We start from the raw sequence: 17,755 nt of genomic DNA, 5'->3' as shown, positions 1-17,755 counted from the left end.
AGTCGATGGACTATGCTGAAATGGCAAAATTAACTGGGAAGCTCAGGAATCAAGAAGACAAGAACTTTAAAAAAGAATGGGAAAAGTTAATAACTTATATAAAAGATCATTGCAAGCAGGTTAAAACATTGGCAGGATTTTAAACACACTTGTAGTGTAACAGAATGTATGAATAATTTAGAAAGATAAAAAAATTGGGAAAGTATTGATATGCAGTGGAGAATAGGATCAATAGGATCCATTGAAGGGATGGGGGAAGTCAGGAGAGTCAGAGTAATCTCTATATTCGGATTCTGAATTGGTTTTGTTGTATGTTTATATTTTTAAAAATCAAATGAAAATTTTTTTCAAAAGAAATTGTGCATCTGTAGGTGCAGCTCAATTTTCTACAATATTGTTGGTAGCCCAAAAAATGAAAAGATTTTGCTAGAAAAACAATTGGGGGAAAGAGAATAAATCAGTAACCATGCTCTCCTCTACCCCCAGAAAACAAAAACTGACACTGGGAAAATTTAATGATGCTCTTTGTCACTAATCTCCCAGTCATGAGAAACAAAAAGTTATAAAATGGGCAGGAGCTGCAAACAGGAAATATTTAATAAAGGTTCAAGAGAACTGAAAACAGTTATTTGCTTGTCTGCACTGGGTTTTATTGCCCTGCAAGTGTATTTTATTGCCCTGAAAAACATTTTTTAAAAAAGAAGGCGCAGCCTGTAAAAAAAGAGTGAACAATGGATGGCAATTCTAGGAAAAAGGGGTGGTGTGGAAGCAATCATCTTCAGGTCAAAAGAACTTCAGAAATTTGAATTCTTTGATACCAGAATAGATTATGCCATCTTCATTCTGTTATATTCCAACCTGTTTTGTCACTCAGGTACATGCCAATCATATTTATTTATGATAACAAAAAATAACTGCAGTTATAGTTGTGTGATACAGGGCACTGGAATAACACATTCCCCTCAGTTAATGATCCCATTAAGATAATAAAGTTGCATCTCAATATAATGTTCTGAAATTGATATTGTTACTTGTAGCTGAAAGCTGTGAATTTGCTGTCTGTTCCTGAATGCAGTTTTAAGAAAACACCAGAAGCACAAGACTCCATATGTCAGCATCTAGCACCACCAAGTGTTCAACTCAGTTTGTCTGCAGCAGACATGCACATGTGTCTGTGATGCTAGAAGCCTCCTATTGCTTTTAAATAGGCCCACCCAAGAGCATCTTGGAGGACAGTACTCTGTTTGAAGAGCTGCCATGTGACCAGGAATTTGCCCATCAGCAGCTCGCACCAAGACACCAAACTCTGCAAGCACATGGGTCACTACGTAAGTTCTCCTCACCATGTTGAGATGTATCAGAAATAGCTATTACAGTGGTACCTCGGGTTAAGAACTTAATTCATTCTGGAGGTCCATTCTTAACCTGAAACTATTCTTAACCTGAAGCACCACTTTAGCTAATGGGGCCTTCTGCTGCCGCTGCGCGATTTCTGTTCCCATCCTGAAGTAAAGTTCTTAACCCGAGGTACTATTTCTGGGTTAGCAGAGTCTGTAACCTGAAGCGTCTGTAACCCGAGGTACCACTGTATTTCTAAACTTGTGTCTGAATGTAGGCAAATTTGTATTCCCCTCTGTCCTCTTTTTTGTACTTGTAATGCTTTCTCACTTTTTATATTAACACATAGTAGCCACAGTTAGCCTCCCTTAGCCCTCAATATTATTTTTCTTCACCCACATGAGGTGCACACATTTTAGGAGAATGGCGACGTTCCTTTCATCAGGCTTTTGAAGGTGATGAAGCATAATCTGTCTGACATTAGTTCGTAGGGGATTCTCTGCTATATTCTGTTTTTTTTTTCTTTTTTATTAATATTTCCATCAGTTTTAGAACATATATTGATGTGTCTCAGTGGGCAAGAGTCAACTAAGTTGCTGCTGGTGCAGAATGAGTTCTGCACAGTGAGACTCTCCCCTCCACATGCCCCATGTCCCCCCTAAATCTGCTCTGGGGAGTTGAGGGGAAACATAGAACAGGTTTAGGGGACGAACAGGAAGAGGAGAGGGTGGGCCTCACTCCCTGTGTGCTTACCCCACTTAGCATGATGTTGAATTCCGCCTATTAAGTTCTGCATCACCCTGTGACCATACAGTGAAGGGTAACAAAGTAATACCTAAATAAATAAAATTATTGTCCCAGCTCTGTTTATTGTTCATCAGGGATCAGCCACTGCCAACTTTCCCACTCTTGTGCTGTCTGAAAGAAAAAAAAGATTTTCAAAAATTCTTAAATGGCTTAGAACCAAAATGCTATGTTCTAGAACTGTAATTGTCATTGAAAATGTTGTTGTCATTAAAATCCTCAAACAATGAAGGAAGGGGGCTGCCAATGGCTGCAAGTCAGGATGGCCATATACTACCACCAAGATCAGAGGTGCCATGTCTGGGAAACAGAATGCTGGATTCGGCTCGTAGTCAGATCCAACATGACTCTTCATACACTCTTAAAAGATTGCTCTTTTCTTGTTTTTAGAAAGGTGGTCACCAGTTGATCATAAAACAACAATTTGTTTATTATTCCCTGGAACTCAAGGCAGCATACTCAGACTCTCTAAGTGTTGCTATTTTCCAGGGACAGCCCCAGATTTATGGAAGCTGTCCCGGTTACTGATGTGATCCCAGAATGTCCCACTTTTCCTTAGGATTTTCATCGGGAAAATGTTGGAGGGTATGGAGTTATGCAACCCCTGGGTCATCTGAAGGCAGCCCTATATAGGGAAGCTTTTTATGTTTAATTTTTATAATGTTTTTATATATGTTGAAAGGCACCCAGAGTGGCTGGGGCAAACCAGTCAGATGGGTAGGGCATAATAATAATAATAATAGTAGTAGTAGTAGTAGTAGTAGTAGTAGTAATAGTAGTAGTAGTAGTGGCATAGGACATCCCTATTTTCATCAGAGAAATGTTGGAGGATATGCATACTTTTGAGTTTCCAAGTGGCCCTCCGCTGGCACTGAGGACTTAGATCTGCCTGGCTTCAGCAAGATTGCTGCAATCAGCCTTCAGGCCACGCCCTGGGACCATTATGGACAAATATATTCTACGCATGTATGACTTAATTAATTAATCTATTTGTCTGGAGAACTGCAAGATTATGCTTGTGAAAATTCTACATTTGCTTGCTGGACATTCAAGACCTAGAATTTGACTGCGAGTTTGAATGCAGCCACAAGATGGCAGAATATAATCACTGTTATTCAGGGAACAAGTGCTTCTGAGTTCACTGTATGAGAGGGTTGGTTGTATGTATCTTCACTTCACTGTGATGTTTAAGGGACCGCATGTCTAACTGGCTCAGATAGTCTCAAAAATAACCATAGAGTATCTTTACGTTAAGAATCTACCAGTGTAAATGCAGGAGCCTTGTTGGGTAAGACATCGCAGTTGATGGGGTAGCTTTTACGAGAATTCCCCTTAGGACTGAATACATTGGGGGTCCATAAGAACTCGTGCTAAATAAATGTGGAATAAACGGGATGTCTGGAGGAGCTCCTAGACCCCCTGGGGTCCATCCCCTCCCCATACACACACACTTTTGTCACTGTCAGATTTTAGGCGTTTCTAACATTTTACTCCTGCCACAAGGCTTTTGTGCACAATGCAGCTCCCATTGGGAACAGTTTCTCCCCTCTTTTTAAATCAGCATCGGCAGACACACCCAGTTCCTAGGGAGGGTCCTAGCATGCCAAAACCTCTGTTGTATCTTTGGGTGGTTCTATTCTACTCTGCTTACTAGCATGGATGGAACTACAAAATCTTTGGAAGTTCAAAATCCACAGCCCCGAACACCATGGCAGATTCTATAATATCCAGTCTACTTGAACCTGATTTTTCATGGCATGGTGAGCCCTTCTTAATAACAGTAACACTAGCTGATTGCATAAAGCTGATGTCAGAAAACCAAGCCTTGGGCTTCACATACTCATTAAATTTCCCATTCAATTATTGTTTTGGTTGTTAGCTGTCTTGAAGCAAAGACAAAAGGTGGGGTATAAATCCCTAAAACGAACGAACGAATAAAAGTGACACATTTCCAATCAATCAATTGGTTGATGACCCTTTCGTTCAGGCTGCAGACACTTGCTGGGGAATTAGCCTCCTTGGAGAAGTAAGTGGGGCTTACTTCTGAGTAAATATGCATGGGATTGTGCAGATAGTTTAAAAATAGTGCAAAAGAGAACAAATGGGAACCCTTCAGGCAGCTACAGCCAAGATACTAGCTGTACAGGGTAACTTTGTACGATGTTACACATCATGCTTAGATACCACTCTGCATTTTAGAATCTGGGAGATATTTTATTGCAGTTAATACCTATTGAAGAGGAGGAGGAGGAGGAGGAGGAGGAGGAGGAGGAGGAGGAGGAGGGGGATTTAATTAGCCACTTAATGTTAAAATAGGACCACTCAATGCCAGTCATCTACTGAGTGTACACATTGAGTGTCAGGAGGCCCACTGGCATGAAACCACCAAACCTGATAAAATGAGGAGGTAAAACCATGGGACAGGGGGTGTCCATGAATTGTGCCCTGTCCAAGGCCCTCCACAACTGAGACTTGGCACCTACACAGTAGCTTTCTATGGTGGACAAGCAAGATTCAGAGCTTAGGTAGGAGCTTAGGAAACTGCCAAACTGACTCAGACCCCTAAGCTGGTCCACCTAGTTCTGTATTGCCTAAATTGGCTCTCCAGGGTTTCAGACAGGAGTCGCTCCCAACCCCACCAGGGGATGCCAGGGATTGAACCTGGGATGTTACGCCTGCCAAGCAGATGCTCTGAGTCACAATTCCCAGCCTTACACTTGCCCCAGCTCAACATCAGATAGCCAATGTGGTGCCTTCCAGCCGGCATGCCAATGGTCAGGGTTGCTGCAGCCCACAACATCTGGAGGGCACCACGTTGTCTGCCCCTGCTTTGCCTCTTTCTGGTGTCCCCTGGCCAACCCTTCTCACACACGGCTTTAGCGGGTGTCCTGTGTCCTCTTATCTGCTTCACAGCTTCCTCCCATCCCCTTTCTGGAGGGCTGCATCCATCTAGTGGGTCATTTAGAGGCTCTGCATCTAAGCAGCAAAGCAAGCGCTGGCTGAGATCAGAGTTTCCTTTATCAGCCAAAGAAATGTCACAAGCAGCAGCAGGATCTTTGCCAAAGGTCTACGAGGGAACAAGGTTAGGGCAGGACTTGGAGTACTTTTCAAAGAAGACACAATAACCACACAGACACCAGCCATGTCACTGTTTTCCACTCTGCGTCCTCGGACAACTTAGTGGAGAAACTGGAAGAGAGGTTTTGGGGCTATCCTTCCAAAGCATCCCTGACATAGGATCTAAAATTCACTATCCACATAGGGTACTGGCACTGTGGTCTAAACCACTAAGCCGCTTGGGCAGGCACCCCCCAAACTCGGCCCTCTAGATGTTTTGGGACTACAACTCCCATCATCCCTAGCTAACAGGTCAGGGATGATGGGAATTGTAGTCCCAAAACAACTGGAGGGCTGAGTTTGGGGATGCCTGCCCTTGGGCTTGCTGATCAGAAGGGTCAGCAGTTCGAATCTGCGTGACGGGGTGAGCACCCATTGCTTTGTCCCAGCTTCTGCCAACCTAGCAGTTCGAAAGCACACCAGCACAAGTAGATAAACAGTAGATAAATAGGTACCACTGTGGCGGGAATGTATACGCGTTTCCGTGCACTCTAGCATTCATCATGGTACTCTGTGCACCAGTAGCGGTTTAGTCATGCTGGCCAATGACCCGGAAAGCTGTCTGTGGACAAGCGTTGGCTCCCTCGGCCTGAAGTGAGAAGAGTTCCATACCCCAAAGTCGCCTTTGACTGGACTTAACTGTCCAGGGGTCCTTTACGTTTACCTTTTACCTACTTTGCTAATATAAGAGAGGGGTGAAAACAGATAAGGGCCAGGAAAGACATAAACAGCGGCCCATAGCACAAATCATGTACAAAAACAGCCACACAAGAGATGCCAGCACCAGAAAAGTCTGGCAAGAGGATGCTTGTTCATACAAGCTGTGAGACTGAGGTCATGAGGGTTTGTATAACATGTGGGTAAGCGTTCACACTTTAATCTAGCCTTGAGTGACTGAAAAGAGAAATATCAAGAAGTAGCCAGGATGAGGGTGGAGTCCATGCCCGTCCTTGTATAAGTGTACTTGATACGCAAAAAGGTTGCATGACAAAAATAGTGGCGGGGATATGAAAAGTGTTGGTGTGATTTAAGTGCTGCTTAACTATGCCAGAGTTACCAACTTTCTAAAGCAGACATGCCTCCTGTGTGGTTAACTGCAGTTGATCTACAGACATTAGCAGGCTGTGATGCTTATCTCCATGTCATGGAAAGCTACAGGCTGGTTTCTGAAGACCCAGTTGTTGTCAAAGGCACAGGAGCAGCCCAAACACTTCTTTTATAGTCAATCAGCAACCCTAGGAAGCTGCCATTTTGGAGGAGGAGATCAGGACTGGAGAAGCAACAAATAAGACGAGGGTACTTACCATAGCTGTCAACTTTTCACTTTTCTTGTTATGTACTGAAGTTCTTACCCTGGGCCAGCAGGGGGATATTGTAGATAGTTATGCAAATGAAGGATCGAAAGTGTCGTTCAGTGATTGGATAGTTTGTATGCAAATGAAGGATCGTAAGTGACATTCAGTGATTTGCTAGTTACAGAAAATGGTTACTGTTGCATTCTAGTGGAGCTCTATATAAGCAGGCTGACTGAGCTCCTCAGTTCAGTTCTGTTCTAGCTTACAAATAAAGAGCTGCTTTGGAAGAATCGCTGTGTCGTCTGATATGTTCGCCCACAACTTAACACTGGCGACGAAGGTGGGATATATGGACATCAGAGCACAGCCAGATGCGGCCATCCTCTGAACTGAGCTGAATCACTGAGCTGAATCACTGAGCGAAATCACTGAGTGAAATCACTGAACAGAACCAATTCAGAGCTGACTGTTCTGGCTAGAGTACTGTGTCCCATCCATCGCCCTTCAAATAAAGAGCTGCTTTGGAAGAATCGCTGTGTCGTCTGATATGTTTGCCCACAACTTAACATTTCTTGCGAGGAATCCTATTTGGAATAAGGGAATTTCCCTTTAAAAAAAGGGAAAAGTTGACAGCTATGGTGCTTACCCCTTTCCCTACCCCCAATTACCCTACCACAACTCCCAGAGCAACCAAAACGGGGGCGGGAAAGTGGTTCAGGGAACATTTGGGGCAAGAAAATGGGTGGGGAAAGGGTTAAGAATCACCTCCTAACACAAAACTACTCAACGCCTGATCAGCCCCTCTGGAAGTGACCAGTTCTTCTTCTAAAGTGTTTTCAATGTGTTTGTCCATAATATGTAGCCCTATGGACTGTAGAGGGGAGATAAGAGCGCTGAAGAGCGTTAGGTGTATCTGCCCCTAATGTCTGTTCTTAGCAAGATATCAGTCCATTAATCTGCTCTCAGCCTATGGCTTTATGCTTCTATCATAGAAAGGAATAGGCACAACAATATTATGAGGGTATTTGAAACCATGGATTCCTTAAAAAAAAAAAAAAAGCCAGGTTCTCAGGGTAACTGGATTATAGCAATAAAGAAACACAAAGCACAGATCTGGAAGGAAGCTGGCTTGGTGCTCATCCAAATGTTAAATGACAGAGGATAATCTTTTCTCTCTCGTTCTAATGGCCATTTTGCTTGGCTATCATGGAAGCATGGGAGCGTGCCCCTGATGGCTCTGATCCTTTTATCTGGCCTAACAAAGTTATACAACAGGTCATGACCTAGGCAATATGATTGAGTGAAAACCAGTTCCTCTAAATTGTATGCTTAGAAAAAGAAAGCTCCCAATTCCTTGTATCTCTGTAAAAATATATATATAATCTGCACTAAAAGGCTGATCAGAAGGTGTGTCCCCCCCCCCCGGCTTTTCTGCACTGGTTTAGCTCCCCCAGCCTTTCTGTACTGGTTTATAGAAATTTGCAGCAAAAATCCCCAGAAAAGTTTGGAACAATATTCCTATTAAATATTATAACTTGGTCCATGCCTCTGTTGCCATTTAATACTGTAATCCTATGCATGTTTACTTGGAAGAAAGTCCCAGTGCATTTAATCACGCTTGCACCCAGAAAAGTAAGTAATAATGATTGCAGCCCAGGAATAAGTTCCAATGACTATAGTATGGGTGTTCTTGGTATGAGCTTTCGTGTGCATGCACACTTCTTCAGATACACGTGTATCTGAAAAAGTGTGCATGCACACGAAAGCTCATACCAAGAACTAACTTAGTTGGTCTTTAAGGTGCTACTGGAAGGAATTTTTTTATTTTGACTATGGCAGACCAACACGGCTACCTATCTGTAACTGGAACTATAGTAGGGGTGTGTACACAATGCCATCTTAAAACATAGCTGGGTTGTTCCAATTCTCAATTCAGATCAAAGCTGGTTTGGGACAAAATACAGTATTTCATAAGAAATGACAGGATAGATACAGGATAGGTATGGATAGGTATGGATTGTGGCTAACATGGTGTGGGCACCACTTTCCAAACCAGTGGGGGAGCATAGTAGATGCAAAATACAGTGGTACCTTGGGTTAAGAACTTAATTCATTCTGGAGGTCTGTTCTTAACCTGAAACTGTTCCTAACCTGAAGCACTACTTTAGCTAATGGGGTCTCCTGCTGCCGCTGCGCTGCACAATTTCTGTTTCCATCCTGAAGCAAAGTTCTTAACCCAAGGTACTATTTCTGGGTTAGCGGAGTCTGTAACCTGAAACGTATGTAACCTGAAGCGTATGTAACCCGAGGTACCACTGTAAACAGAAGACTGTACAGACTCATTGGGCTGAGTTCCTGTGACATCTTGTGCACACATCTTTAGCCTTCAGGAGCTGGTGTACGCCTTGCCCAGCAAAGCAAGACAGAGCCTTAAAAGCTCCTTCTATGCCGGGAAAACCCAGCAAGGCCTACTGAGCACACCGGCTCCGGAAGGCAGGAGATGCTCAGGTAGGGGTGATTCCAAGGGGGTGGTTTGAGTACATGCATTTTTGTGTATACACAGAACCCTTGGAACTGAACCCACCATGTAAGATGTGGCCATACTGTACCTTTTTTAGTTGTGTGTTGAGACAGGAAGCAAATTTTTATTTTTATTTTTAAGAAGAGGAGGGCATGCAATACGAGGAGGGCAGGCAATACTAAGTACACATCAGCAGTATGAGTTAATAAAGTTGTGTGGTCAAATTTTGAGGGAAGATATTGCTGTGAAGGTTAAATCTTCCATGAGATTCTCGGTTTTTTCAGATGAAAACAGCAAGTATTTCTGGCACAGAACAACGGTCTCTAGTGGTCCAAAACCTGGTTTGGAAAGACTAAACATAACAGCCATGATGAGGTATGAGCTCATGTCATTAAGCGCTTTACAGGTCAAAACACCTTGTGCCTAGAAACTAATGGGAAGCCACAGATGTTGGAGCACATTTGTAATGTACTGTGGGTGATCAACCTATCAAGGGGTTGGTACCACATTCTGAACAAACTGAAGCTTCCAGACCATAACCAAAGGTAGCACCATGCTAAGAACATTACAGTAGTCTAGCCTTGAAATTACAAGAGCATGAATAATGGATTATGGGTTCTGATGAGACAGAAAGGATTGGAATCTTCTTATAAGATGGCTGTTCATGGAAGATATACTAGAAATGGCACACGAGAATAGCAAAAAAGAAACAAAATAGTCACCAGGCAATTTTTATTTTTAAAAGGGCAGTAAGTGTACATTAAAAATCAAACTAATCCTATGTCACATTCCTGATCATGATACCAGAGAATAATGAAAATCATTTGACTTCACTAAAATAAGACAGGAATAAGCTCTCAATTTTAGCCTTCATTTTGGAATTGCAGCACCCATGCTAGCAGAAGCTGCCAGTTATGGATAGACAAAAATGCACAGGTCTGCAGGGGGGAAAGTTCCTCTCAGTGCTCCATTCCCTGAACAGCTGAGACAGCAAAGTCCTGACATGTTGAAGGGCAACCTAGCCTTCTCTGGACAAGAAAGGTCACTTCTGTTTGTTTTAATATTTTGGTTAAAAGAAAGACTAGATATGGTAAAAATAAAAGGAGAATTCTTTGCATGCCTAAACCCAGGCTTTGGTGAGAGAACCCCAGCAGAGATTTAAAACCACAAAAAAATGCAGCAAAGCATGGAAATATAGGTGGTTGGACCTTTAAAATTCTGATTTTCTTCCAGAGCACCTCACTCCCCTTTGCATGGAAAGAGACCACACGACTGTTAAGTTAAAAATGGTTTACTTACAAGCTCTTCAGAGGTAAGATTCATGGGCTTTTCTATACAGCAGCAAGAAAAGACAAAATTTAGTTTCAAAAAGTGGTAAATGTTTCTAAATTATTTGTACAGGAACACAAAGATGGCTTTCTTAAGCCACATGGTCTAAGCTTGGAGCATCCAGCTTAGACATCCCAACTGGTACGATTCACACAGTGGAAAGGAAGAGAGAACCAAGGTGATGGGTAAATGACCTAGCTAGGCCTGGAAGTATGGCTTATTCTATGGTCTTAACCACTTCATGAGTTAATTAGAGTTAAATATGTTGGTTATACGAGGCTGGATATATCCCACAACTTCAACATGCAATTGCCCTCAAAAATGAAAGTGTGTGTCGGAACTGAAGGGAAATAAGCTTCGCCTGATTATCCAAGCGCAAAAGAAAACCCCCTACATGCAGCAGAGTTACACCAGACTCTAAATTATTGGAAATGGGCTGTATTAATAGAAAAACCAATGGAGCCTCTTTGCATCTCAAAATAATGTATAAATAGGCTTCATCTGGGGCTGTTCCACACAGGCCTACATGCCTTACATAAGGGTGGGGTGTGAAAACAAAATGGATGGCTCTTTGAGACACGCCTGCTCACATAGGAATTTACAAGCGTAGACCCTCATTCACATTAAAATGCTCACTACACAGCAGGGAGGTTATGTGAGCCTGAGGCTTAGACCTACACTCTATGGTACAGATGTAAACAGAAACATAGGCCCTGCATAAACTAGCCTTGTGCATCTGAACATGCAGGTATTTAGGGTTTTGTTTTTAAAGCTTAGGCACAACAGATGTACCTACATGGCTTTAATAATTTCAAGGCATATCAGCTTAAACCCATCAGATCTAATAACGCACTGTTCAGTTGCTTCCAGCTGACCTGTTTATTGAGCATTAATCTTGACTCGTCTGCAAAAAGTTTGCAGGAAGGTTAGACAGCATTGACTATTTATTGAACACTTGTTCCAATTTGTTTGCAGGGAGGCGATATGATCCTGTCTTGAGCAAATGTTACCCTGCACGTCCCAGTCCATTTTCCTGTCACTTCCCTTATCGTAACATGTATAATTTTGGCAAGAAGTAGGTTTGTTGTGTGAGAGCCCCGAATCAACTTTAATTGCACAACCTGAATCTGTCAGTGTCTGGTTGAATCTCACCCCAAAATAATGACAGGCTAGAAGCACCCTTTGTCCTTGTCAATCATAGTTTCCATTTACTGTATTTTAAAAGCCTTTTTTCTTAGCATATGTCTGGATAGTGGATTTAGGAATGTTTTGGGCTTATTCTGGTTTTTTATTTGTACATCACACTTTCAAAATCTCTCTAGATTTATCTGCCTCTCTCATTCTCACAGATTCACTGTTCCAGGGACATCCCTTACTTTACAGCAGCCTGATGCAGGCAGTAATCTTGATACATATTTGGTGACCCTGCAACATTAAATCACACACTGTAGTGCTTTATTCCTCCTCCAGAAGACTTTCTGCATTAGTGGGTATATAAAATTACACCCGAAAGATTGAATACACCCTGCAAAGTAATAAATGACACCATATGGTCTTCATTTTTCAAAGCAATGCACCACTGTTTTAAAGCAATTTGTGTTTAATTTTCCAATTAAAAGGCTTGAAATAGATTTCCTAACACAGGGACACAGAAAAGAGTCACTTCAGGGGTTCTCCTAGCTAAGAGATCAGGTGAACTAACAGCCTTGATAGTCACATGTTGCCCTTGGTCAGGTAGCTACCAAGGGGCCCATAAGCCTGAGCTGTTAATTTCTTCCCCTTTCTACTCTGAAACAGCGAGTCATCATTACAGCAAAGACAAGGGGCATGATGCCTCTCTCAACAAATTAAAATGAGTATATGCTTCCTTAAGCCTCTTGGGCTTGAACATATGTCAGCTCTGAACTACACCCTTACTGCCCCCACTTTCCCACTCAATTTGTAAAGAAAGAAAATCCATTTTAAAAGGGCAGATCTTTGCTGTGCTCCATAGAAAGCAGCTATTAAGAAAAAACAAACAAATATTGGAATCTTCTTCCAAAACAGATCATTCCCTTGTGGGCTTGTTTGTTTGCTTTTTTCAGTTATGCCATTGACAACTATCAATGTTGACAGTATTATTTTTTTACTTCAGAAAAGATGTATGAAAAAGTGAAATTGAGAGGTCTAGAAAACTTTTATGGCCTTTTCATTACTGAATCTACTGAGTTTCTGAGAAACCGGAGATTCTGATGTTTTATTGTCAAATAAAGTGTGTCACATATGTTGTGAATGATTGTGGAGATATGGCTGCGTTCTCAAGGGGGATGTGTGTGAAATATTAAAGTGAAATAAAATAATATGCACACTGTGCGTGTGAAAGAATGTGGCTTCAGTCATACCCACTTGGAAGCACTTCCCATTGAATCTAGGGCTCATGCATAGATCCTGGTGTTGCCATATTTCAAACAGTGATAATACGGACAGAAAGGTTGTTGAGCTTTTTTCAGTTTTCGGCTCGGACATTTGTTAGATTTCTGTCAGGGGTGGAGAACAGATGTTGTTAGACTGATCAGCCTGAGTCAGGGTAATGAATCATGGATAATGTGAGTTGCAGTCCATTCTGGAGGGCCACAGATTCTCCATTGTTGCTATAGGTGAAGCTACAATCAATTTGTCCTTAAATTGCAAAGCACAAACTGGAATACAATTTATTTCCCATGTTTATTTCTCATTTACAATACTTACGCATGGCATTTAATAAATAATAAAATAAAGCAAAAAGGAAGCTTCAGATGCACAATGATTTATTAAAATATTTTATACCAACCTTCCAATCTGTAGATTCATAAAGGAGGTAACAATTTTTTTTAAATTACAGCAATAATGAAATCAAATTCAATAAAGAAGCAGTAAGAACAGCAAGAAAACAATGAATTAAAACAGCCATAATCAATACGCAGTGAACCTCAAAAGCTCTGTAGAAGAAAACTGAATGTCTGGAGCCTAATGACAGTGCAATGGAACTCACTAGGAAGTTATTTCCATAATTTTGACTCCAGTTTGGGAAAGGACAGTTGGGAAACCAACTGGAAATCAGTGAAGATTGACTCAAACCCACATTGTACCTACATTATATGGTCCATGCAGTCCAGCTCAGTCAGTATCCTAGTGGCTGCATTTTGAGCTCCTTGAAGTTTCCAAGTGTTCATCTAAGGAACTCATAAGTAACTTATTCCCAGCAGCAAAAAACATCGAAACTAGACACTGGAAGGACCAATCAGAAGTGAACAAAGACTACTGGTACCAAAATGTATGGGAAACTGCCCTAGACTAGGAAAGTTAACCAACAAACTTAAATTAGCACCATCCCGGTGTGGTTCCCCTTTATCACAAACACAGCACAACAGGACAATGACCTATCCCCCCTCCACAGTATACGAATCAATATGGCTAACCTGAGTCAACAACCTTCCCCCTCTAACACACACACATGCAGACAAGCCACACTCCAATCAACTGAATGCAACAAACCAAGCTCTGGATCCCCTAATCTTTCATTGTGTGTGTGTGTGTGTGTGTGTGTGTGTGTGTGTGTGTGTAAAACAAAGGATCTACCCATGTGATGCTAACACAAATCGGTACAGTAACACTCTGCAACAAAAGAACAATACCCCCACCTCTCTCCCTTCCATCAACTGCAAGATGCCTATGACAAAAGTGTCTGTCACTACATGTAAACGAACTGTGAAAAAGACTCTATGAATTGAAAGTGGAGACAATAGATGTACTTTTCCCTGTTTATTTTTTTGTTTTGTAACACAATAAAATATTTAATAAATACTAATAATAAAAAGAATACATAAAACACTTCACTGTAGCATCTTTAGAACCATGTGTGAAAACAGACAGCACACACAAATCTTGCATAAGGAAGTGAATACCTCTGTACTATCTTTTTTAAATTTAATTTTTTAATGTACAACTATAACACAACACACACACAGTGTGACAACAAACATGATAGGAGAGCTTGTAGTAAATACAAATGAAGTCATAGCCCAAGAGACTTATAAAGCAGACAACAATACAATTACTATCACAAGTTGGTTAAATGCAACTTTCCAGAAAAGTAAATGTAATGGCCGAGGGCAAATTTATTGGTGTAAGAAATTAAGGAAAACCATATTGGTTCCCAAACCTTTCCCAACATGTGCAACTTGAAAATCGCTGAGGGTCTTGGTGAACCACTTAATGGTATTTCTACCTGTTGTAGCAATTGTAATGCACTGTGCTAGATGCTGCACGATTTACAGACCCACCACAGACCACCTGAATAAAACTTGAAGACCACTCTGCTATGTTCCAACCATATAAACAGACAGAATGAAACAACAACTCAGAGCTATCTTATTTCTGCTGAATTTGCTGGAATATCTTTTCTATCATCGCATATGTTCAGCTTCCCCAGCCCTAGGCCAGAAAAAGCAGACTTCCACAAATGATTGCATATTTAAGAATATACTCAGACATCCATAAAAAAGCAATATTGTGAAGCTTGGTGTGTATTTGCCATAGACATCCTTGTAGATCTATTTCTCCTCAGGCTGTATCTCAGCTTTTTGACAACCACAGACCCCGGATCAAGCATGTTCAATGCACTCTCTTTAATTAAGTCAAATAATAAACTATACCAGACTCAAGGCCACAGCAGCAGGCATGCTGGTGCTGTGTGCCTGTTCCTGCTCACCCTTTGCCTTCCTCCCTTTACACAAAGTCGGGGTGTAAATAGTTCCACGCTTGGCCCTATTGCTCGGGATCGTGTCAACACAGAACGAGATTCAGATCTGCCTTCCCCGCAACAATTCTCCCTTGCAGAACATCCTGCTGGGCACCTTACAGTATTTTATCCTTTGCAGGGCAGGCAAAGAGAGGAAGAGATGGAGGCGTGTGATCCAGTTGCTCCACTCGCTCTTTCTGCTGGGCTTCCTCCAAGGACAGCCTCGTCCGAAATCCTCCCCTCCCCGACCCCCCAGCCCAAATGCCAGCTCCCTTCACGTTCTTGAGGCACTCAAGATCTTGCCCTTCCCCTTCCCTGGGTGAAGTCTCGCCCGCGAGGACATGCGCCTCCCTTTGCAATCCCGGGGCTGGCAGTCTGGAGCCCCCTCTCCCGCTCGTGCCAAGGCCACCGTGGGCCAGATTCCCTCGCTCCCTCCCTTCCAGTGGGAGGCGCCTCCGGGACAGAGCCAGCTCCCAGCAATGGCACTAACACGGGACCGGGGCATGGCCAGGAGGCTCCTCTTGCAGGGGCTGCACAAGGGCAGCCGCGCGCAACAGGGCCGCTCGCCCCACGCGCCTCCACCCAGCCGCCCACCGAACCCTCCGGCCGCATTTTACTAGATTGTTTATTATTTTGTAGTGGGCGGGGGAGGGAAGAGCAGCTGGGCCAATCGCGGGAGCCCCCGCCTAGACGGACGGCACCTTCCGAGCAATGCGAAAAGAGGGCGGGCCCCTGCGGTCACGCGCTTATTTAGAGAATGACATCATCCCTTGGCGCGCGGCAACCGAGCTTGGTGGCGATGGGGCGGGGCCGAGGGAGGAGCCAGGGAGTTGGGCGGGGCCGGAGGGAGGGGAGGGGCTTGGAAGAGAGGCGGCTTGTGCATAGAGCAGGATTGTGGGGAGAAGGAGGTCTATTGTGGCGCTGCGTTCCCAGCCCGGGCAGGTTCCCCTTCTTCTCCCCGCTGCGCCCAGGGGGGCAGCGGGAGGGCTGAAGAGGCGCGTTGCGAGGGAAACAAAGGCAGGCGTGCGGGCCTCGCGGGGTCAGCAGCTGCAGAAGGCGCTGTCGACAGCGCACGGGCGCTGAATGAAGGGAAGCGACCCAGCGCGTTCCTCTGCTGCGGAGCGCTATTGGGGGACAGGCGGGGTGGGGGAAAAACCCCCTTCAGGGCGGAAGGTCGCCCGCTGACCTTTGCGCGCCTTCCCCAGCAGCGCCGTTTTGCGCCTCCCTCGGTGGTCCCGTCGCCGTGTTTGCACCAGCGGAAGAAAGTTAGAGGGCTAGTAACAGGAGGAGGCGCAGAGAGAGCCAGATTGGTCCTTCAAATTACCGCTCCGCCAATGATCGTTTCCGCAAGGAGCCCTTAGAAATACCGCTGACCTATAACGCGGAGATGGCGCAATGGTTCGTCTGTTGTGCAGGCAGTCCTCCCGCGCGGGCTGCTGCAAGCCGTGTTGCTAAGCTTTCAGGGGACGCCTTAATTTGCCCGTTTCGCATTACCTAAGCAAAGCAGGCTGGTTAAACTCTTTCAGAAATGCCTGTGCTTGGATCACGCGAGGTGCAAATAACTAATAATCACGCTGCAATTAGGGGTTCATTATGTGTCATTATCCCTATTTACCTATGGACAAACTGAGGAAGAAACCGGTTGTGTTGCTTATGCAAGGTCACAAAGGGTGTCACCAACAAGGCAAGGAACAGAATGCCTGTATCCTCAGTCTTAGTCTTTTCCTAGCCATGTGAATGCTTTAGGTGACACACTGCTTCGGGAAGTTCATTCAGAATAGGGATGAGGAATCTGCAGCTTCCCACCTGGCACTGGAGGACATCTATCATCCCTCACCCATCTGAGGCAGACACCTCACCTTGCCTCATGGGTGGGCCGGCCCTGAACAAAGATCTACACCAGGATCTGCTGGCCCTGTAGATCCTGCCAACTGAGGCCTCCCCTTGCCTCATTTGCAGTGACTATTCACAAAGCAGGGCAGGTGATAACATAAATAGCATGGTTGGCTATGCTCTCCCTCCGTGATCAGCAGCTGCATGCTTCTGAAGACCAATTCCTGGAAATTGTAAGAGGGAAGAGTGCTCTTGCACGCAAGGCCTACTTGTAGGCTTCCCACAGGCATCTGGTTGTAAGAACAGGCTGTTGGACCAGATGGGCCGCAGGCCTGATCCAACAGGCTCTTCCTATGTCCTTATGGTGAACTAATTGTTATATGAACCCTCTTATCCTGATTCAAGCCATGGATATTAGAATTGAAACACATGATAATTTGTAATCCAGCTGTTTCACACTGCTGGCTCTCTTTGAAGGTCCTTTGCTGAAGAATAGCCATCTTTAGGTCAGGACAGAGTAGCCTGGGAGGTTGAAATTTCCCCCTACTGTTTTTTAAATGTTGCCATTTTTGTTGTGTCTATATACTCTTGTGCACAGAAAATAGGCCTTAGGTATAATGTAGAAGGGCAGCACCTATGTCACATTGGAAGATAATGAGTGGGTAAATTAACCCTCAGTGTTTTGGGTAACATTGTTCATTAGGTCTTGTACTTGTGTTGCTTCAGTAGATAAGGGGACAGAGTTGGCACCTGGTTTTG

General features: G+C 43.7%; 1 long non-coding RNA gene across 1 annotated transcript; it reads left to right on the top strand.

Moving 5' to 3' along the window:
• The first annotated feature begins 1,177 nt into the window (after positions 1–1,177).
• Positions 1,178–13,744, top strand: LOC309529001. Its single transcript, XR_014218020.1, has 3 exons — positions 1,178–1,328; positions 10,309–10,387; positions 13,265–13,744. It is a non-coding gene; the product is annotated as an uncharacterized lncRNA (long non-coding RNA).
• The last annotated feature ends 4,011 nt before the right edge of the window (positions 13,745–17,755 follow it).

Source organism: Podarcis vaucheri (assembly GCF_965113315.1).
Source record: "Podarcis vaucheri genome assembly, chromosome: 3".
Lineage (NCBI taxonomy): Eukaryota > Metazoa > Chordata > Lepidosauria > Squamata > Lacertidae > Podarcis > Podarcis vaucheri.
This window is presented reverse-complemented; position numbering and strand designations above follow the sequence as displayed.